This window comes from Hemitrygon akajei, chromosome 32 (assembly GCF_048418815.1).
Source record: "Hemitrygon akajei chromosome 32, sHemAka1.3, whole genome shotgun sequence".
Classification (NCBI taxonomy): domain Eukaryota; kingdom Metazoa; phylum Chordata; class Chondrichthyes; order Myliobatiformes; family Dasyatidae; genus Hemitrygon; species Hemitrygon akajei.
In genome coordinates, this window is record NC_133155.1 from 16077926 (window position 1) to 16101406 (window position 23481).

Genomic DNA, 23481 nt, shown 5'->3' on the forward strand with positions numbered 1-23481 from the left:
CACACACACACACACACACACACACACACACACACACACACACACACACACACACACACACACACACACACACACACACACACACACACACACACACACACACACACACACACACACACACACACACACCCTTCCCCCAGCAGGTCAGGCAGCATCTATGGAAAAGAGTAAACAGTCGATGTTTCGGGCCGAGACCCTTCTTCAGCCCGAAACGTGGACTGTCTACTCATTTCCCTTGACGCTGCCTGACCTGCTGAGTTCCTCCCGCATTCTGTGTGCATGCAGCTATTAAACTTGCCCAGCCTCAACTCGGCCACTGATTGAACAACACCCATTTCCCTGTGATGGGTTGGCTATTGTACTTCAGTTCCTGAAAAGCTCGCAAGAAATAGTTGACTAACAATTTGTGTGATGCTCAACGAATGAGGCACCTTCGGTTGGAGGAAGAAAGAGCAACAGCAATTAATATGCACCACAAATCTGAAAGTACATTCAAGACAATTTCAAAAATTAATCACACAACATAAGCAGCATGAATACTGACTCTAACCATCTTGATATATATTTATAATGACACAGGAGGCCATTCACTCCATCATATCCATGCTAGCTCCAAGGGATGGCATTGCACCAATCTTATTTCTCTTCCATTATTTCCAACTTTTTTCTTCTCATGCAAGTCCAATGCCTTTTTTGATCTGTAATGCCCCGGTTCGCATCTTTACTGTTACGCTGCAGGTATTTCATTTAGCAGCTCTGTAAGAGCTGTCTGTTCTGCTTTCAGCCTGTTTGGGTTATTGTTGAAGATAAGGATGATGTGGGATGTGTGCCATCCAATTAGCGGGAGGTTGTTCTCGGTGAGGGACAATAAGGTTGGTCTTGGGCTGGTGTTCGGCAGGAGATGGAGAGAGACGATACCGGTCGTAGCATACGTTCCGGCGGAAGACCCGTTTGTCCGAGACAGATCACGAGCGAAGTTTGGAAGGTGGTGTGTGCTTTCCCTTTGACCGAGGGCCCAGCACATGACTGACAGAGAAGTTCAAGATGAGCTCCAACTTGTGCACATTTCACTGTTTAATTAGAATGGGCCCTTTTCTTTTTGTTACTCTTTACTAACCCTTCAGTTAAGATTCATAAATATAATTCCTTTAGTCGTATGCAGTGTGCTGTGCATTATTTTGCGGCATTGATTTGTAACGGGGTAGGAAATGACACAGCATCCGCACAAACCGGGGCTTGGGGTGGGACGAGCCGTCTCAATCTCACGGGTCTGGCGGGACTTGGGAGCGTCTTCCCTAGGCTTACACAGCCACGGAAACCAGGGCATTTCAGATCCTTCGAACCTTTTTTCTCCCCCATTACCCTACATCAGGTATTCCCAACCCTTTTGTGCCATGGACTCCTGCTATTAACCAAAGGATCCTCTGACTCCAAGTTGGGAAACCCTGGCCGACACCAAGGAGCCAGAGGAAGCTCACATGCCCGTGGACAGAACAGAGAATTCAGCAACAATAGACGTGCGTTTCAACTTTTTGGTACCGACTGGGATGGTTATGCGTATTGGGAGCCACAAAACCTGCACAAACACCTCTCATCGTGCTAACATGCAGGGTCTTCATGAAGCCTCATGAGGCCTCCACAGCATTCCTCTCACTTAGACTGAAGAAGGCCTAGGCACTGAGAAACAGGACATTGTGGACATGCTACGTTGGTGCCGGAACGTGCAGCCACTCTTACAGGCTGCCCCAGCCCACTGGCTGCTAACGCAAACGATGCATTTTACCGTATGATTCCATGCATGTGAGGTATCTGAATCTGAGCCACACGGCTCTGGATAAACCTTTTTGCTTGTCCTCCGGGTTAGCAATTGATTTGAACTGTCTTGCTCCAAAGTGTACAAAATAATCGGAATCATCCTCTGGAGGTAGTGGAGAGATGAACCGTTTAATGTAGGCATTGATGTGTGTGGGTAGCTGTTAATAACTACCTTTCGCTGCTTATTTTTAGCTTGATAAGGGGGAAGAGACAGAGGACAGCCACTGAAGCACATTCAGCTTCCAAGACAGCGGGAGAACAGAAGAGACAGCAGGACTGCGAGTGACAAATAGCTGCAAAGTGTTAATGAAGGAGTGACAGAAAGTACACTTATAAATCAGATGGCTAGTTTGTGAACCTATGGGAAGTGGTCCAACTTCGCGGTTCATTTTTCAGTGGAAAAAAAGAGCACAACTTATTGGCTGCTATTTTAATTAGTTCCAAGTAATATCCAAAGTGCCAGTTTTCACAAGTTCATACAAGCTGAAGAGCAACAACCAAGGTAAAAATTTGAATCGCATTGTTTCTCCATCAGATTTGGGGAAACAGCCTGAATGTTTTAGCAATCTTCTGTGATCTGATCAGTAAAATCTGGTGTCAGACTCCTACTCTGTGCTCAGCAATAACAGAAACGTATGTCTAAGTATCCACAAGGAGCCTCTGTGAATTGCTTTTAACCTCAGGAAAACGGTAAAATAAAATTGGTGCATAACTGCAGTTCAAAACCGAGTACTGCAAAGATGCCAAGAAACAAATGGCTGCTGGGTGGGCAAGGAGGTGGCAGATGAAGCAATAATGTAGAAAAATGGGAAATTATTGACTTTGAGAGAAAGGATAGGGAAGTAGGATATTTATATTTTTTGCATCACAGAGATTTGGTCTCTTTACATGAAAGTTCCCATATGGAAATTACAAACAATCAGGAACATAAACAGCTTGTTGATTTTTATGTAAGGAGTCTAGCTTGGAAAAAAGAGAAAGGAAATCTTGCTTTGATTGTACAGGATATTGATGACATAACAAAGGTTATTGATTATGTATTCACTGATTATCCAGACTCTGAAAACTCACACTCGTTCTTCAAGCTCCATCTCCACGAGTCAATCCTCATCGGAAGATGAGAGGAGGAGAGGGTCAGCAACTTTACGTTCCTGGCTGTTATTATTTCAGGGGATCTCTTATGGACCCAGCACATAAGTGCAATTAGGAAGAAAGCACAGCAGCGCTTTCTTCCTCTGGAGTCTGTGGAGATTTGGCATGAATGGCACCTAAAACTTTGACAAACTTCTACAGATGTGTAGCTGGAGAGTTGCTGGAAATCCAAAGCAAAACATACAAAATGCTGGAGGAACTCAGCAAGTCAGGCAGCATCCATGGAAGTGAATAAACAGTTGACGTTTCATCATGGCCGGAAAAAAAAGATGAGAAGTCAGAGCAAGAAGGTGGGAGAAGGGGAGGAAGAAGCACAAGGTCATTTAGTGGCGGTCAGGGTTGGGGGTTGGGGTAGGGGGATGGTCAGTCAAGTTTTGTTCCCACTGCATCACTTCAAGCTGGGACTTTTTTCCCTTGGAACACAGGAAACTGAAAGATGATCCTGAAGAGGTGTGTAAAGTCACGAGGAGCATAGTTAGAGCGAATGCACACAGTCTTTTCCCGAGGGTAGGGAATCAAGAACTCGAGGACATAGGTTCGAGGTAAGAAGATAAGGCGACACAGATTTCATATGAACCCAAGGGGCAAAATTTTTACCTGGAGGGCGATCTGCATATGGAAAGAGCTGCCAGAGGAAGTGCTTGAAGCAGATACAGGACATAAACCACATTTAAAGACACTCGGACAGCGTCACAGATAGGAAAGATTTAGGGGGATATAGATCAAATTATGGCAAGTGGGACTAGATTAGATTGCAGTCACGGATGCTGCCTGCAAGGCTGCGTGGAGCGCCCTCGTGTGGTAATGCTGTGTCATTGCATCCAATTCTCAGTTCCTCCGGTCAATTCATCAGTTCAGACACAAAGTACACAATGTTTCAGCTGCGCACGACTTCAGTCACCAAAAATTTTAATTTTTAATTTTGTTGCCTGGAAAAATACACACTCAGGACAACAAATACTTTTTCGGGTCTTTAATTCCTTTATCTGTTTTAGATGTTTTAATGCAGAAAGTGGGTATCAAAATAAAAACGACAAAATTAATTTTTTAAAAGTTTTTGCCGTAACAATCTCAGCTTAATTTCGGTCTACACACTAGTGTATCAACTAGTTACACATGTAGTGCAACAATAAATAAGACAACGCATACCAGTAACGGTGGTGGCAATTTTTGGCACACACGTGCTTATACTAAAACTTCCAAAGACAGTATAGGCTTGACCCTGAAACGAGTTCACCTCGCTCACACTAAACCGAGAATGAACTCCGTACAACCGCGCCCTCCAGCGCCGATACCTCGCCTGGGAAAATCTTTCCTCATCGTGAGTGGAAAAAGCCGCTCCCGGCACTCGACGCTCGTTCTCAAACATTCAACTCTTTTTTTCCGTTCCACGCGTGCATATTGATGTCAGCTATCTCAGCGTGACCGGGGTGAATACGTAAATGTACTGCAACAATAAAGAATAGTATTCAGCGCTCACCTGGTCATATTGATGTTTTCTACTTCAGAAACTTACTAAAGCTACCTCACACCATTGATAGCTGAATCAGAATCAGACCGCAAGTTTATTATCTCTGACCTGGCGTGAGATTTGTTGATATGTGGGAGAAAAAGATGGGTTACAACCAACCAATCAATAAATATGAAGAATAGTGAGGTAGTGTTCATGGATCATTTAGACATCTGATGGTGGAGGGGAAAGTATCCGGAAACACCGGAACATAGAAAACCTACAGCACAATACAGGCCCTTCGGCCCACAAACCTGTGCCAAACATGTCCCTACCTTAGAAATTACCTAGGCTCTACCCATAGGCCTCTATTTTTCTGAGCTCCATGTGCCTGTCCAGGAGTCTCTTGAAAGACCCTATCGTATCTGCCTCCACCACCGTTGCCGGCAGCCCATTCCACGCACCATTCTCTGCGTAAAAAAACTTAGCCCTGACATACCCTCTGTATCTGTTACTAAATCACTGAGGTGTGCCTTCAGGCTCCTGTACCTCCTCCCTGATGGTAGTAATGAGAAGAGGGTCTGTCCCGGATGGTGAAGGCAGGCTAGTGTAGGACTTTGCTGGTTACCACCACTCTTTTGGCAGTATTAAATCTGTTTGCCAACCACCATAAAACTTCAGAAGAAGATCACGCTCTGAAGAATGTTTTGGGGGTTGGGGGGGTTAAGGCCTGTTGACCCTATCCATGCTGGACCCGAGCAGCGTGGCGGTCTGCGGTGTCGAGATGAGCAGGCCGCTCAGGGCGTGGTAGTGTTGGAGAGGGAGCGGGTGGATGGAGTCACCAGCGTGTCGCCTGGCTTGGAGCACGTCACTTCCGAGGAGGAAGCAGAGAAACCAGGGTTGTTCTCCCAGCCCCCGGGGCAGGGTGAGCAGGGACGTGATTAACATACGTAAAACTAAGAGCGACAGACTGCAGGAAACATTTCTCCTCCAGATCTGAGGTCGATAAACCTGCAGGATGCCGTTTGAGTTAAAGCTGAAGCTTATCGTTGTCACAGACATAGACAATCGGGGAGTAAATGGCATGAAAATGAGCTTTTTGCAGCTGTTCACCACATAGTTAACAAAGGCTCATATTAACATAAATTATGCATCATTTATACATATGCAAAATGAACGACCTGTAAGATTGAGACAGAGAATAAAATACAGTCTGAGGTGGTGTTAAGGTTATCCAGGTTGGTTCAAGAATCTGATTGTAGTGGGAAGGCAAAGGAGTCTGAGGAGGCCGGGTTTAGTCAGAGCGTGGTTAGTATCTGTAGTGTTGTTGGCTTCTGTCTGTCTGGAAGGATAATGGGTGATGTTGATCGTCACAAGCCTGGGTGGAAGGTATGGAGATCCTGAGATGCCCATTCATCGAGATCTCCCTCTTGGCCTCACCAGTGTAGACCAGTGGAAAGCTTATGAAGCGATACGTTTGGCACCAGCTTGGCTGCAGGAGCTGCCGGAAGGATGTTCAATGACGTCCAGCCGCCTTAGGGGCTCCACTCCGGGTTTCTATCTGGGTTTTACTCCCGTAGCCTTCATCACTCCCGAGGCTGCCCACAAGGCAGTGGGACTATTTACCCACAGCTGGGGATCTGGTTCACGAGCACCAGGGCATGTCCACACACCGGTGGGCCTGCATGCTACGTGTGCAGGGGCCAGACCTCCTCCCTGTCCTCTGTAGTTCAGCCTGAGTCCGAAAGGAGTTCAGTTTCCGTGTGTCGCCAGCGAGGAGGCACTGCATGAGGCTTGCTGTTAGAGAGGCCATGTACTGGCAGGGAGAGACGTACACATTCAGCTCTCCTGACTGCTAGCCAGTGGTGGAAGCTGAGAGTGAGGGTGAGAAGCGCTACCCACTACACTACCACACTAGACACATCACAACAACCATCTGTAACGTATTGCCTGAGAAAGTGGTCAAAGCCGGGTTGTTAACAGCTTTTCAGAAGTGTGTAGACGAGTAGTTGAATTGCCTCAGCACAGAAGGTGATGGGTGGTGGTCCCTATAGATCAGTGGTTCTCAACCATTTTTCTGTTCGTGGCCCAGTTGTGACTTTCAATTTCTTCTATGGCCTCCACCCTCCATAATCTCTGTTAGTTGCAAAGTTTCTTTTCTGGTCATTGTTCTTATATACAGTCAATATTTATGCTTAACAGGTTACATATTAAATATAATGTTACGGTGCATATGAAAAACTTTTAAAGTCCTAAATGGGATACTTTATATATAATATGTATAATATTTTTCCAAGCAGAAACGAAAAAGCGTTTAATATTATTACTTTGGGCATTTAGTGAGATCCTTACAACTGACGCAAATGTGAGTTTTCGAATATCTGGTTGCAACTTGGTTAAAGTTAAAAAAAAATCGAAATTTAGTTTTTTAAAGTAATCCAGCATCTTGTCTTTCTTGTCCTTATACACCGTCTCCAGGTGCTTTCTCAGTCTACATGGCTGCTGCTTTCATTGGAACATGTAGCTATACCAACTAGACACGGTTAACGTCCTTTTGTCCTGTGGGGATGGAATAAAACCATGGGCAAGATAGTCAATGGAATAATGCTGATATCTTTTTTTTTTGACACAGTAATCATAGGTAATCTGATATTAATTTTTTTTAAAAATATATATATATCTGTGTGTGTATATCTATGTGTGTTTTGAAATGAATATATGTATTATATGGAATAATGCCAATATCTTTTCTTTGCCTCAGTAGTCATAGGTAATCTGATATTTAAAAAAAGGAATATTAAAACTATATATATTTGTGTGTCTATATCTATCTATCTATCTATATATATATGCATGTGGGTTGATATATACATATATAAACAGTAACAATAATCCAATTGTGTGAGTAGGCTCTATAGAAAATTAATAAATATTGAAGAATTATAACATGTACAATCTCACGTGAAAAAAGTATCAGTATTGAATATACGTGTAAAATTAAAACTAGCTTTTTAGGCAGTATTTTTTAAATGATTTAATTTTTTAGGAAAATTTTTAAAAAGTTTCTATTATATATGCAAATTCTATGTAGCAATGAAGAGTGTGTAGTCACCAAGAAAAGCGAATTGAACTTGCTTTCAAAGTATGGTAAGTTTCAGGAGTTTAATGGAGGATGTCATGGTAGATAAGGACACAGTAGCATGTTTCACGTGTTCTCGCCTCACCGCAGTTCAGCCGTTTCCGGCGGGGGACCTCACTGCGGTAACTGTGGCCCTCGTGCCATGCTCTGTAAGTGTTCTAACACGCACAGGCCAGCGTGGAAGGCAAACGGAACCAGCCTCCTTTAGCATAGTCGCAGGCCGGCCTCGCTGCAGACAGCCTGGCCCAGTCTGCAGGTTTTGATTTGGCGGTGGATGCAGATGTGGGTCTTGGCGGGCCGCCCTGCAGGGTGTGAACGGTGAATTGCGTGCAGTCAAGCAGGGGGAGAGATAACAACTGACGTGCCACTCCCCATGCTCTTCCTCCACCACCCCCACACATCATTTGGCATATTTTCCCATTCATTTCATTCGAGCTGCAATTAAATTACATACACTCATATATTTTTTATTTATATATTTTAGTAATATTTCATTAAAACAGTAAACTTATCATGGCCCATTTAGAAACTCCTGTGCCCCCCCCCCCCCAGTTTCTTGTTTTTTCATTTGTGGCCCCTATGACACCTGACATCCCCTAGGACATGGCCTATGTTGAGAACCACTGTCTTCATTGAGGTGGATTTTAATGTTGTACAGTTCTCTGATAACATGGCTCAAAATGGCCTCTGCTGCTTCTATGAAGGGATATATGACAGCGCATTGCTTTCAATACATGCTGCTTTTTTTATTTTATTGAGATACAATGCAGAATAGGCCCTCCTGACCTTTCGAGTCATGCTGCCCAGCCTCAATTTAACACTAGCCTAATTGCGGGCCAATTTACAATGACCAATTCGCCTACCAACAGGTACTCTTTGGACTGTGGGTCAAAACCGGAACACCCTAGGGGGAAACCCACGCGGTCACGGCGAGAACGTACTTAAGCCAGCAGAGGGAATTGAACCCGGGTCGCCTGCACTGTAAAGCGTTGTGCTGACCACTACGCTACCGTGTCGCCCCCTAGCTGCTGTCGAAGGTCGATGCTGCAAAAACGGGGGCTGCTGGTCAAAGAGCTTCCCATTCAGCTCAGGTTTATCTATTGCTGAATATCCAGGCAACAATGGCAGTGGCAAGAGGCCACCCTGCAGGTTTCTAGTAAAACAATATTGCCCCGGGATACAAAGAGACGCAAGTTGTCTCTGAACATTACCTCCTCTAAGTTTAGCACCATTTCTTGGGTTACGTGCATCTCTGCTCCTCTTGAAAATGGAATGACCGCAATAAAATGTGGAGCATGCAAAAGATGGGGTGAACTGTCCGTGGAGTGGCAGAGATTTGGGAGGTCCTTTCCCAACGTCAATATCAGAGCACTGAGTCATTTGTTGAATTGTGAGTAAGGTATCGAGGATGCGGCCAAGTTAACTGCACCTTCATTGTGCTGCTGCAGGGTGGGCGGCTGCTGGTTTGCACTTGTGCTCCCTCAGGTGTTCAGGCCAGTGAGAAGAATGGATGTTTGAATGGTTTGTTCTTGAGGTTTATTCTTGAGAATGTCACTAAAAATTCTCTGAGGGTGATATTGGTTGAGTCATGAGAATGAGTGACATTGGGGAGCGAGAGTTGATATTTCTGGCACGTCAGGTGATTTTATTTTTTTCTCTGTGAACAATATTGCTTCCCCTGCTGAACTGAAACTGCCTGGCATGGGAACTGTACTTCTCTCAATCGCAGGACTCTGCAGAGAGTGGTGCGGATGGCCCAGTGCATCTGTAGATGTGAACTCCCCACTGTTCAGGACATTTACAGAGACGGGTGTATAAAAAGGATCATTGGGGACCCGAGTCACCCCTAATCACAAACTGTTCCAGCTGCTGCCATCCGGGAAACGGTACCACAGCATAAAAGTCAGGACCAACAGGCTCCGGGACAGCTTCTTCCACCAGGCCATCAGACTGATTAACTCATGCTGATACAACTGTATTTCTAAGCTATATTGCCTATCCTGTTATACATACTATTTATTATAAATTACTATAAATTCCACATTGCACATTTAGACAGAGACGTAAGGTAAAGATTTTTACTCCTCGTGTATCTGAAGGATGTAAGTGATAAAGTCATTTCACTATGACTGCCCCCATTACTCTCACAGCAGATTCCAGACCTTTGCTTAATGTTACTTTTACTTTCTCCAAATGCAAAAAATGCCTTGTGTATGTTTCACCACTCTGTCCGAGGATACTGAAGGGATTGCTGAGAAATATCAGGAAGCACCAAAACCTATGAATCTCCTTTTATTCTCAATAGGTTTCAGTAGGTACGTTTCATGTCTGAGAAATCTTCACAAACACCAGCTCAATTCTCTCACCAACTCAAGCTCTTGGTTATATATACATGGACACACATAGGCTACTAGAAGTCACACTTAAAGGAAAATGAGGAATTGATTTACAAAATGTATTGGTCTTAAGGTTCTTAAATGAATGAAAAGACATGAAAACTCTGGAGAACCTGAGTTTTAAGAAATGATTTAAAGGTTAGAACTTTATTCCTTTGAACGTAGACGATTGAGAGGAGATTTGATAGTGGTATACAGAATTATGAGGGGTATAGATAGGGGAAGTGCAAGCAGGCTTTTTCCACTGAGGTTGGGTGGGTGGGACTGCAACCGGAGGTCATGGGTTAAGGGTGAAAGGTGAAACATTCAAGGGAGACATGAGGGGAAACTTCTTCACTCAGGGGGTCGTGAGTGTGTGGAATGAGCTGCCAGCGCAAGTGGTTCATGTGAGCTCGATTTCGATGTTTAAGAGAAGTACATGGATGGGAGGGCTGTGGTCCCGGGGCAGGTCAATGGGAGAAGGCAGTTTAAATGGTTCGGCGTGGACTAGATGGGCTGAAGGGCATCTGTGCTACACTTTCCTATGACTCTATGACATATTGGGCAGACAACGCAAGCAATGCCCGTCCCTACCACAACCACTTCGCACATCCTCTCCAATCTCCATCAGGGCACCACGATCCAAAAATTTCAATGTCTGGCACGTATTAGAGGAACGCTTACATGTGCAGAAGGATGTATTTTGTGTTTAGGGATCTTCTGTTAATCACTGTCTAATGTCCTGGAGGGGAGGCAATTATGTAAAGCCTGCAAAAAAAGGTACTTTATTTATAAAGGAACAGTATTCTTAAATGGTTTTCTCTGTGGTTACAGACAAACTTTGTAAGAATTTATAGATTAAAACACTATGTCAATGCTTCCTGCCCTACCCTGTTCCTCCAATATCATTTATATCTCTCATTTTAGATCACACAAGGCTACAGTCAGCAACTTGTCCACACACATCTCCAGCCAAGCCTGATTGTACATAAAATCAGATAATCAGCACAGTACTAGATCCTCACAGAGAGCTGAGTTTTCAAGCAATGTCTTGTTGAACAATTTGTTCTTTGGAGGAAAACTGCAAGTTTTTAAAAGTATTGTTTCTCACCCAGCAATGTGTAGTTGCCTTAGTTGCCATTACTTGTGTCTGGGAAATTAATCGCACAGGGTAATTTTTCCAGAGCTATGCTGTTGATTCTTTCTGGCCCAAGTCATGATTTTAATCATCTCTAGACCATTTCTTATCATTCAGAGGAATCAAAGAGGTACTTCCTGACATCAATCACCCTTTGCACACCCTTTGATGTGATTTCCATGTGTGATATTACTCCTGAAACTCCGCAGAGGAATGTGGCTTTGCTGTCTTGTTGGTTCCTGCCATCGGCCATTCTAAGGACTTCATGGTCTTTGCGCTACAACATTGAACTGGGAGTCCTGAAGGTGAAGAGACACTCTTCTATATTCCGGGGTCCTCTTTCCCTCCAGTAACCCTCAATACTCCCTAATATCCGGTCTGCCTCCCAATCCAAAAGTCCACCTCAAACCTACAGCTCCCTCACCCCCACTGCAAATGCTGGTTTCACACCTCCCCCACTTCCTGCACTCCACTCACACCCATAGCCAGAACCTCTAGATCAGGAATTCCCAATCTGGGGTGCACGGACCTCTCGGCTAAGCGAATGGACAGGCTCTATGGCATAAAAAAACGGTGCTGGAAATCCAAAGCAACACACTCACAACATGCTGGAGGGACTCAGCAGGTTGGGCAGCATCCATGGCAGCGAGCGGTCGCCGTAGTTAATACTAGAGGGCAGACATTTAAAGTGAGCGGAGGAAGGTCCAAAAGAAATGTGCGGGGCAAGTTTTTCCGCGGTGATGGGGGGTGGCTGCCAGGAATGCACTGGTACGGCAGAGATGGTTAAGAAGCTCTTAGACAGGCACAAGTACGCAGAGAGTGGAGAGGCATAAACCATGTGCAGGCAGAAGGGATTAGCAAAATCAGACATCATTAGCTTAATTATTTTAGCACAGCACTGTGGGCTGAACAGCCTGTTCCTGTGCTGTATAGTTCTATGTTCTACCTATGATAAAATCATTATTTAATCTGCAAGTCTCTATGTTCATCACTGCCTGTTGCACCACTGGCATTTAGGGCATCAATGGAGGTCCTCCATCTCTGTCTGTCCTTGGCCACCTTCTCTATTGTGTCCCAGGTGTGGTTCAGGGCCCTCATTTCTGTCTCTACGGCACGGCGCCAAGCTGTCTTCGGTCTCCTGAGTTTTCTTGCCCTTCATGGGTCAAACGAATTGCCCCCTTGATGATGGAGTTGGCCTCTCTCCTCGTCGCGTGCCCAATCCACCTCCAGCGTTTCCTCATGGCGACTGTGGCCGCGTCCTCTCGGTGACACCGGAGGAGTAGGGCGCGGCTGGAGATCTCTCTTGGACAGGAAACACGGGGCAGCTTCCGGAGGCTCGTGGGGTGGAAGGGCGATGGCCTGGCAAGGGCGGCTCACCTGTCGTGCGCCAACGTTCCGATCCGCGCACGAGAGTGGGCAGGACGCAGCTCGGCGTGGGTGCTGCTGGAATGTTCTCGGGCGACAGGACGAATTAAAATTGTAAGGAGCAGCACAAACACGTTTGCCGTTTAACAGGCAAAAACAATCAGCTCCGCAGCTCTTGCAGTTGAAAACAGAAACAGCGTAAAATCAGCCAACTCTCAATCAGCGCTATGAGATCCCACCAGTCAGTGGGAAGCCGCCTGTGAAAATCAAGGGATCTCTTTAACCCCGGATTCAATGGACTGGTACTTTCAGAGTGTCCTGCATTTTAAAATTACAACCCATGCAGCGTCAAGTTATGAATTTAAAATGTTGAATTTAAAATGTTTTGAGCCTTAAGCAAAAATAATTAGGTTATAAATTGGATGGTGCTGGAAAATAGGCTTGGGAGTTGCAATGTGTGATTAGCCAGTGTTCCTTGGAGCCAGTGGAGGGACATTTCTGCTCAGACCTCATTAGCACGATAGTAGCATTAGTCAACCCTAATTTACTAAAGCAATGCTAATCCATAAAGGCTATGTGCTTATGAAAGTCCTTCCGCAGCTGGGCAAATACTGCACAAAGTGACCACAGACGAGCTGGGAACCTCTCCCTCACCATCAGCCTGCTCTCGGACCGGTGGTGGATAATGTGGAGAGGCAGCGAAATCCTTAAAGAGCCGTCGATGCCAGCCAGAGGACTTCAGTAGAAATTCAGTGCCTACAACTCTAGGCCAAAGGGGTTGATTTAATCATCTCCACGCGTGGCCGCAAGAGAAGCAGACACAATCAAAGATAGTGTATTGCTTATAATTAATTCTTACTCTCATTCCACTTCCTGCTGCTAAATATCCATTTTCACGCCCGTCCTTGGTGGTGTGTTCATTGACGCAACTCTGCTCTGAAGGACAGTTGTTAATTCAGCTTTGGATGAAGACTTACTTAACTTACAGATTGTTTTACACAACTAGTGGGGTGTGTGGCACTACTGTCTTATGCGAGTTGCTGGTTGGGACCTTTTGAGACCCTCACTGCTGTCTTTCGAGTAAATAGCTCTATAAATAAAAGTCAGATGTAGGTATTGATATTAGTTAGTGGATTTGGATCTGCATTTCACTTCATGATGTGTTTCTTCTTGCTCCTTTTTTGTTGTTTTGATTGGGGCGTCCTGCAGATAACGAACGACATGGCGCTCGATTGAACTGAACTGAATATGCCTGGACTCTTTCAGTTACTTTGTGGTTTGGGTGTTCTATATTCTGGTTTTTCATTTGTTTTCTGTTGCCATTTGTGCGACTTGTTTTTTATTGCATGTGGGGGCGGGGTTTGATGTTTTGTTCTTGAACGGGTTCCATGGTTTTCTTTGTTTTGTGGCTGTCTGTGGAGAAGACGAATCTCAGGCTGGTACATTGCAAGCATACTTCGATAAGAAGTGTTATTTGAATCATTGAATGCACTGAAATAGCGAAAAGCCTTTCAATCAGATCATCCTGGAATTTGGAGTGAAAAAAATTGGAAGAACTTAGCAGTTCAGGCAGCATCTGTGGAGGGAAATGGATAGTTGAGAATTTTGGGTGAGATCCTTCATCTGGACTGGAGGTAATTTGTTCCTGTGACCATGTACTTCTTTCTTTTAGTCAAAATCATAGAGTCATGGAGAGATATAGCACAGAAACTGGTGCTGAGGTGAACGAAGTTCATGCCCACCATATTAAACCCATTAACGCCCGAGTTCTGACAAAGGGTCTCCAACTTGAATTGCTAACTCTGTTCCTCTCCTCACTGATACAGCCTGACCTACTGAGCATTTCCATCATTTTCAGCTTTTATTTTAAATTTCTAGCATCTGTGTTTTTTTAAAAAAAAATCACAGTTCCCATGCTAACCCTTCACACTAGGAGCATTTTACAGTGGCTGATTAACTAACCAAACTGCATATTTTTGGGATGTTTGAAGAAACTGGAGCACCTAGAGCAGGGTTTCCCAACATGGGGTTAATGGTAGGCATCCCTGGCACGAAAAACGTTGTGAATCCCTAATCGAGAGGAAGCCAGCGCACTGTGGTCACAGAGAAAGTGTGTAAACTCCACACAGAGAGGAATAAGATCCAGGATTGAACTGTGGTCACTGAAGATATGAGGAAGTGACACAACCACCTACACCATGGTGCTGGCTGGTTCATAAAACAAGACCTTGTTGCTAGTTTAGTAATAGTTGAGAATAGAGTTGTTGGATTGGATGGTTTAATTGTTTTTTTTTGCATATTAACAATTAATTGCCTGTTTGTATTTGGTACCACTACTTATGTACATGTAACTGTTTAGTATGTTTCCTAGTGGTCACAGTATGTATCTGCAATTGTTCAGTGTCTATTGGTTGCATTTTGTCTGATTCTGGAAGCTTCTTCTGGTATTGCATTAATTGACTAGGGGCTATCTGCAAATTGCATGGAATGTTTCTTATCTTTGGTATAAAAAGGTCTGACCACGCGACTCTGCCATCTTTGCATCTTCTCTCTCTTCCCTTACTGGATCTCTACCACTGCCTAGTTTTCAACTCTACTAGTGCTTAATAAAATGATCATGAAGCAACAAGTTTTATGCCTCTTTCCTGACTTCTGAAAGTACCTTGGATCAAGAACAGTGCTATTTTGCTCAGTAATGTTACGTTTCCTACTGTATGGGAGGAAAACCCTAGACCGCTACCGCAAATATTTTTCCTAACGCTCAATACTCTCCCTGTCCACTGCATTTCCAGAGTGAACTGTAATGAACCAATTTCAACAGTTCTTCATAACTACAGATTTTTGGGAAGTAACTAAAAATATCATAATGTAATTGTGGAGTTTGTACAATATGTGGATTAATCCATCTCTAAGACCCCTCATCATCTGGGTCATGCCTTCTTTTCATCATTACCATCAGGGAGGAGGGATAGGAGCTTAAAGACCCACACTCAATGATTTAGGAACAGATCCTTCCCTTTCCCCTCCACCACCACCACTAGATTTCTGAATATCCAGGAATCCATGAACGAACACAACCTGATTTTTGGACTTGATGGGAATTTTATATCAGTGCGCAATACTGCTGTCACAAAACAACAGATTTCATGTCATATACGTGAGTGGTAGTAAACCAGATTCTGATTCTGATAAATACCTCAAGCAGACAAGTGGATAAATTTCAAATTTTGGACATAATACTTGATGTAAAGAAAACTTGAGGCAAAAGAGTTCTCAGTAATCATATTCAAAATCAGAATCAGGCTTATTGTACAAAAGTTCAAAGTTCAAAGCAAGTTTTATTATCAACGTACGTAAACTGAATGTCGCTATATACAACACTGAGATTCATTTTCCTGTGGGCATTGTCACTAACACGTCGGGAAATAGGTTGCAACACACACAAAACGCTGGAGGGACTCAGCTGGCCAGGCAGCGTCTATGGAAAAGAGTATGGTCGATGTTTCGGCCGGAAACCCTTCAGCAGGAGTCCTGTTGAAGAGCCTTGGCCTGGAACATCGATAGTGAGGTAGTGTGCATGGGTTCATGGACCCTACAGAAACTGGATGGCAGAGGAGAAGAAGCTTGTCCTAAATCATTGAGAGCGCACCTTCAATCTCCAGAACCCCCTCCCTAATAGTAGTGATGGGAAAACAGCATTTGCTGGATAGTGAGTGTCTTTCATGATGGATGAGGCCCTTTCGAAGCACTGCCTTTTGAAGATGTCCCTTGATGGTGGGGAGGTTAGTATCTTGTAGGGAAGCTAGTGCCCGTGAAGGAGTTGGCTGAGTCAACAACCTTCTGTAGGCGTTTATTTTTCCATTGGTGCCTCTATACCAGATGGTGGTGCAGCCAGTCGGCATCCACAGTACATCCGTAGAAATTTGCTGGACCCTTCAGTGACATCTTCTCAAACTCCCGGTGCAGTTCACCTGCTGGTGTGCCATTTTTTTGTAATTGCATTAACACGTTGGGCCCAAGGAAAAAAAATCTTCTGGGAGGTTGACGTCCAGGTACTTGAAGCTGCTCACCCTTTTTCAACGCTGACCCCTCAATGAGGACTGGTGTGCTTTCCTGCAAATTCTCCTTCCCGAGGTTCACAATCAGCTTCTTGGTCTTACTGACAAGGGTGTTGTTGGTGCCTTGATGCCCACATCTTGCTGTAGAAAGTTAAGGCCCTCTTCAGCTGACTCAGGCAGCTGCAGTCATGATACGAAGTCTCACATAGCATTAAATGTTCTTTTCCTGGTGGAGAGACGTTCCACACAACTCGGTTATTCTGGAGTGAGCCACAGAAGTTAGTGATAATAAACCTGATTGTTATTCTGATACTTCAGCTATTGTTATACCCTTCGAAGCTGAGCTCTTGTCCTTGTTGCCTTCTTTCAAAGTTAAATTATTGCCCTCTCCCGAACCTAACCTTCCTGGTAGTGGTTGCCCATCACGTCTGACAATGACAGGACAGCTGTGCAGGTGAGTTTCAAAGAACAAAACCCGTTGCACTGGGGTACCTCCACTTCCTTGACCTCAGAAGTCCAGGTCCAGTGGTCCGCGCCAGCATCAGGAACCGGGGTACCTTCTCCATTGCAGTGGATGATCATGATGTCTTCTGTGCCCTGTCACGCCCTTCGCTCTCCGCGGAGCGTGGCAAGTCCGCCTTCCTAGCCATTGGATCTCACTCTAGATCTCATCTGCCTGGTCTGCCACAGCTAACTTTGCATGCTGGGACAGGCATGCCCCTATCTCACTGGGGTACAAGGCTCACCTGGTTTAGCCCACCTGTCAAAGCGTATGGGGTGTCTGGGAGGGTGAAGAGGCTTGTCGTGTCCATTCTGGGGCAGCTAACTCACCTTTGGTCCCCCTCAGACACTCAGCTCTCACCTGTGGCTGTAAGTGGCTGTTTACATGCGAAAGTGGTCACATCCCAGTACACCGCTTTGACAAACCTCCTGAGACAACCATAACATTCACACTGAGAGTAGGAAATCTTAAGAAGAGGCATTATAGGCATATCTACCAATTGCCATGTCAAAGTCTCCCATTGTTAACCTGCTGACGAAAACTTTCCAGAGTTCCAAAACAATCCTTCAAAACAAGGTGAAATGAAGGGCAAATGTTTCTCCCTGATAATGCATTATTCCAAGTGTGAAAAGCTTATATATTTCCCGTGGCTGTCTCACGCAATTCATGAACTAATAAGACCATAAGACCACAAGATACGGAAGCAGAAATAAGCCATTCGGCCCATCAAGTTTGCTCTGCCATTCAATCGTAGGCTGATCCAATTCTTCCAGTCATCCCCACTCCCTTGCCTTCTCCCCATACCCTTTGATGCCCTGGCTAATCAAGAACCTATCTATCTCTGCCTTAAATGCACCCAATGACTTGGCCTCCACAGTCGCTCATAGCAACAAATTCCACAGATCCACCACCCTCTGATTAAATTAATTTCTCCACATCTCTGTTCTAAATGGACGTCCTTCAATCCTGAAGTCACACCCTCTTGCCCTGGACTCCCCTACCATGAGAAATAACTTTGCCATATATAATCTGTTCAGGCCTTTTAACATTTGGAATGTCTCTATGAGATCCCCCCTCATTCTCCTGAACTCCAGGGAATACAGCCCAAGAGCTGCCAGATGTTCCTCATACGGTAACCCTTCATTCCTGGAATCAACTAATCCATGTCTCTCCTCATCAACTTCAGAGTCATATTTTCCTCATTCCTAGATACCCTTCTTTCAGAACCAGAGTCAGATTTAACATCACCCGCATATGTCATGAAATTTGTTAACTTAGCAGCAGCAGTACAATGCAAACCATGATAATATAGGAAAAAAATAAGTAAATCAATTACAGTAAGTATGTATGTATATTAAGTAAATTAAAAATAGTGCAAAGACCAAAATAATAAAGAAGTGAGGTAGTGTTTGTGGGTTCAATGTCCATTTAGAAATCGGATAGCAGAGGGGAAGAAGCTGTTCCTGAATTGCTGAGTGTTTTGCCTTCAGGCTTCTGTACCTCCTTCCTGATGGTAACGACGAGAAGAGGGCATATGTTGGGTGATGGGCATTCTTAATAACAATTTCTGTGGCATCTTTCTGAAGCACCACTCCCAATTGATAAAATATAAATTTCCGCAGGCGTCACGTTGAAAAGCTACGAACTGAAATAATCTTGTCCTGATGAAGGGTCTTGGCCTGAGTATCGACTCATTATTCCTTTCCAGAGTTGTTGCCTGACCTGCTGATTTCCTCCAGGATTTGGTGTGTATTGCTCAGGATTTCTAGCATCTACAGAATCTCTTACATTAATAGTTTTATGGACTGGCTTTGTAATTATCGAAGGGCTGGAAAATGAAAGCAACAGAGTTAGTTGTTAAGGGATACCAATGTACATTGGGCTCTTTACATGAGAAAAAAATTACATCTTTAATGCCAGGTTTCTAACATTGGAGAAATAGACAGACAGTCCAATTGATTTGCTGATTACTTCTTAAGATCGATGGGTGTTGTTCTGTGATGCCAGGATCTTCTACAAAGCTTTAATTTTGTCAGAGATATTCTGCGTATTTTATTCATTATTTCTGCTCTGTCAGTTCTACATTCAGGCTGGGACTTGATCCATTTTGACATTACACCAGTACCCTCTGGTGTTTAAAAGGCACTGGCATGTGGGATTGGACCTGTCTGTAATCGTGCTTCTGGCATTTTTAACATTTATAAAATATTAAATTTTCATCGATATGGCATTGTTTTAATTACAGAGTTGTGGGTATTGGTGCTATATAATAAGGATTTTTTAAATATCATTTAAAGCTGCTTCTATCATGTAAGGAATGGGAAAAATAGTTTAGCCAATGAAGCATTATTAGATTGACAATCAGACGTCAGAGACTTTCCAACCATCAATTAGTTTATTTGCCCCATTACTACAGCATGAAATGAATACCTTTCCTTCCATTTGCCCTGCACTGACTCCAATATACACTGAAAATGCATCCTTTGAAGATGTTGCCTCGAAATTTACATTATGTACATCTTATAATTTTGTATCTAAATTAACAGTTTTATTTCTATCATCCTTCTCTTATCATCTTCTTCCTGTTAAGATAGATGCACTATTTAATTTTTAACATAAATACTGTAAATTAAAATGTTCCATTTTGGGAAAATGTCTTCTAACATCTTCATTCTTTCAGTGATGATTGTCAGTCCTTACTACTTATTTATAAATTTGCTTTGAGTGGATATAATTTTGCATGGCTACACATTCAGAATGGTTTCTATTCATAATTTCTTCTTTGAATTAAACACTTAATAATATTTGTTTGTGAAGGGTGAAAAATATGTATTTTTTACTTCTTCCACAGTTTCCAAAGCAAAAGGAGGGTGGGATTCGATCAGAAGTCCAAAGTTGTAAGAGAGATCACACTTGGAAAGTGTTATGTAGAATGTAATCGACTTAAGGATCACCTGAGGCCACAAAAGATGTCAGTGCTTTTCCATCCTTCTGCAGATAAACTCTAATGTGGATGGGTAGATATTTTAGTATCCTCCAATCACGTGTCAATTTCTTCGCATTGTATGGATCTTTGAAAGGTGTTGTCCTGTTTCTGACCTGATTCTAAAACTTTTCCTGACTATGGCCAACTACAGTCTTGTAAAATCTTGTAAACATCTTGCGAAATCAAGTCAATCTCGGCAACCAATTGAAGTTCCCGGGCACATCATCCCCGAGGCCTGACATAGTCATTCTGTCAGAAACCTTGAGGCAACTGGTCATTGGTAGAACTGACAGTTCCTTGGGAAGACTGGATCGAGGAGGCGTTTGAGTGGAAGAAAGCCAAATACCAGGAGCTGGTAGAGTGGTGTCAGAGACAGGGCTGGAGGGTATGATGTGCGCCTGTAGAGGTTTTGTTGGCTGTTCTCTGTGCAGAACCTACTCTCGCTTTGACATTATGCGGGTTGCAAAGAAAAGAGCAATCAGACCATCACAGAGGCTGCTGAGCGAGCCTCCAGCTGGCTATGGATCTGGAGGTGTGACCCATGGTCCAATGCTGCCAGAACACAAGGCCTGCTCAACCCTGACTGGGTCACCTGGGTGAGTGTGTTGGATGTTGAAAGATCTGAAACATCCCATGACCCCAGGTTACATCACTGATGATGTGTCCCAGTGCATCTCAGCATTAGCATCAGATTTTGCTAGTTACATTAATTCACTTCCTTTTTTACGTTTAATTTCTTAATCCTACACTTTAAAGATCTAAATCACACGTATTTCTATTCTTTTTAGGGTCTTACTATTCAAGATAACGTTTCTTTCATTCTACAGCAAACATGAGGAAATCTGCAGATGGTGGAAATTCAAGCAACACACACAAAATGCTGGTGGAACACAGCAGGCCAGGCAGCATCTATAAGGAGAAGCACTGTCGACGTTTCGGGCCGAGACCCTTCGTCAGGACTAACTGGTCTCGGCCCGAAATGTTGACAGTGCTTCTCCTTACAGATGCTGCCTGGCCTGCTGTGTTCCACCAGCATTTTGTGTGTGTTGCTTTCTTTCATTCTAGTTTTGTCAGAATTTGGCATAACATATTTTACTGCCTTTTGCCTGCTATTCTTCCCTGAGCAACCTAACTGTTAACTTCATCGTCAAATTTGCGGATGACCCCACAGTGATCGGATTAATTGCAAATAACTGTGAAACAGCATACAGAGTGGGGGTGCAGAGACTTTCTGAATGATGCAATAACCATAATCTTTCACTCAACATCAGGAAAGACCAAAGAGATGACTATTGATTTCAGGAACTCAGGAAGGTAGACAGTGACGCAGTGGAAAGTGTCTCCAGCTTTAAGTTCTTGTGAATGAACATCACCAAGGAGCTCCCCTGGACCACCAGCATCTCCTTGATAGCAGGGAAGGCTTAATGGAGCCTATACTATCTTAGGAATTTAAAGGGAGCAACTCTTCCCCAAAAGCCTTCATCGATGTGATGAGAGACCTCGATGAGGATGGGCAGGAACTGAGCTAAACAATTTACTCAAGTTGAGCTTATGATTGAGCATTGAACCTTCATTCAGCTGCTCCTTAAATTTTGAATCATGGCATCAAAACATGGCTGCCAATTAGTGAGACGGTCTTGAATCCTTAAAGGGGCTGTGCCAGCTATCCTTATTCTGGAAGCTGGTGTGGTTGGGTACGTATTGTAACAATCAATGTGTGATTGAGAGTATACTGACCTAATACATGACAGTATGGTACACTAGCTGCAGCAAGATCAACCGAAAAGGGCTTCAACGAGTGATCCGGACTGCACAGAACATCAGTGGGCCACAGCTACCAGATATGGAATCACAAACCAGAGAAAATCAGCAGAAGCTGGAAATCCAAGCAACGCACACAAAATGCTGGAGGAACTCAGCAGGCCAGGCAGCATCTATGGAAAAAAAAGCACAGTCCTGCCAAAAGGTCCCGGCTCGAAACGCCGACTGTACTTCCGTTTCCATAGATGCTGCCTGGCCTGCTGAGTTCCTCCAGCATTTTGTTCGTGTTGCAGATATGGAAGCCATCTGCAACTCACGATGTCTACGACGGGCTCGGGGAATCACGATGGAGTCATCCCACCCCAGTAATCACCTGTTCATTCCTCTACCATCTAGCAAGAAAAACACTAGAGCACAGGCACCCAAGCTCTAAAACAGCTCCCCCACCCCCACTCAGCCAATCTACAAACAATCTCTAAGTGCACTACATAGGCATAATTCTTGATGCTATTTTATATTTAATGATTGCATTTTATAATCTGGGCAAGTGCAGCACTTAATGGGGCAGCCAGTGTTTCTAGTGCCATTTGTTTGTAATTCAGTTGTCACTCTGACGAACTCAGATGTTATTTTAAACGTAGTCATGGTGGTTTTAGTAATTGAATTGTCGTTAAGCTGTTTTGCGCTGAGTGAAGTAGCAGTGTAATCTCGTTATCCTCAGCAATGGTAATAAAACTAATTAACTGTTTCCTCCTGCTGTCTCTATATCTTCACACATTACCACGCTGTACATGACAATAAACAGACTTAGTATTAACACCTCTCTTGTGTTTATATCCATATCATTCATGTAGATTTATAAAGTCAGCCATAAAACACTACAGCACAAAAGCAGGCTCTTTGGCCCATCTAGTCCATGCCAAACCATTATTCTGCCTCGTCCCATCGACCTGCACCTGGACTATAACCCTCTCTACCCCTCCCATCCGCCTACCTATCCAGATTTCTCTTAAATGTTGAAAATCCAACTCGCATCCACCGGCAGCTTGGTCCACACTCTCACCACCCTTGTGTTCCCCCTTAATCATTTCCCCTTTCACCCTTTAACCCATGACCTCTGGTTCCGGTCTCATCCAAGCTCAGTGGGAGAAGCTTGCTTGCACTTACCCTCTCTATACCCCTCATAATTTTGTATACCTCTGTCAAATCTCCCCTCATTCTCCCACGCTCCAGAGAATGAAGACCTGGCCTGTTCAGCTTTCCCCTGTCATTCAGGTCCCCAAGTACCACCAACATCTCTGTAATTTTCTCTAAGTCTTAGAGTAATGCAGCACAGAATGAAGTGGGAGACTGTTCCAAAGACACATCCCCATGCCACATTGTTTATTTCGATTGTTTATTCCAATGGAATATGCAACGCTTTTTGTGTGTGTGTCCTCTGCAGCAACTCCTCAAAAAAAAATCCTATTTTATAGTCATTACTCATGTATTACCCTTTCATTACCCATTACTGCATTACTCTTTATTACCCATCAGTCAACTGAACCAGTCAAGCATAACTGAGCTTTTATAAATTCGTACAGATTGCCTGTGAATAGTCTTTTTCTTGTTGCATGTTCAGGAAACAATTAACATTTAAGCAAATGGTATTTTTGAATTCCATGAATGGATTTTGCATTCAACAAAACATGTTCAGAGTCAAAATCGAAGATGTAGTTTTAATGTCTGGTGCAGGCAGTT

At 43.9% G+C, this 23481-nt stretch overlaps 1 protein-coding gene across 1 annotated transcript in view; it reads left to right on the top strand.

Moving 5' to 3' along the window:
• Positions 1–2108: 2108 nt before the first annotated feature.
• cnr2 (cannabinoid receptor 2) overlaps positions 2109–23481 on the top strand; it is a 116851-nt gene continuing 95478 nt past the window's right edge. The window contains exon 1 of the mRNA XM_073034266.1: positions 2109–2317. The gene's annotated coding sequence lies outside the window, so the exon portion shown is untranslated. The remainder of the gene's footprint in view (positions 2318–23481) is intronic.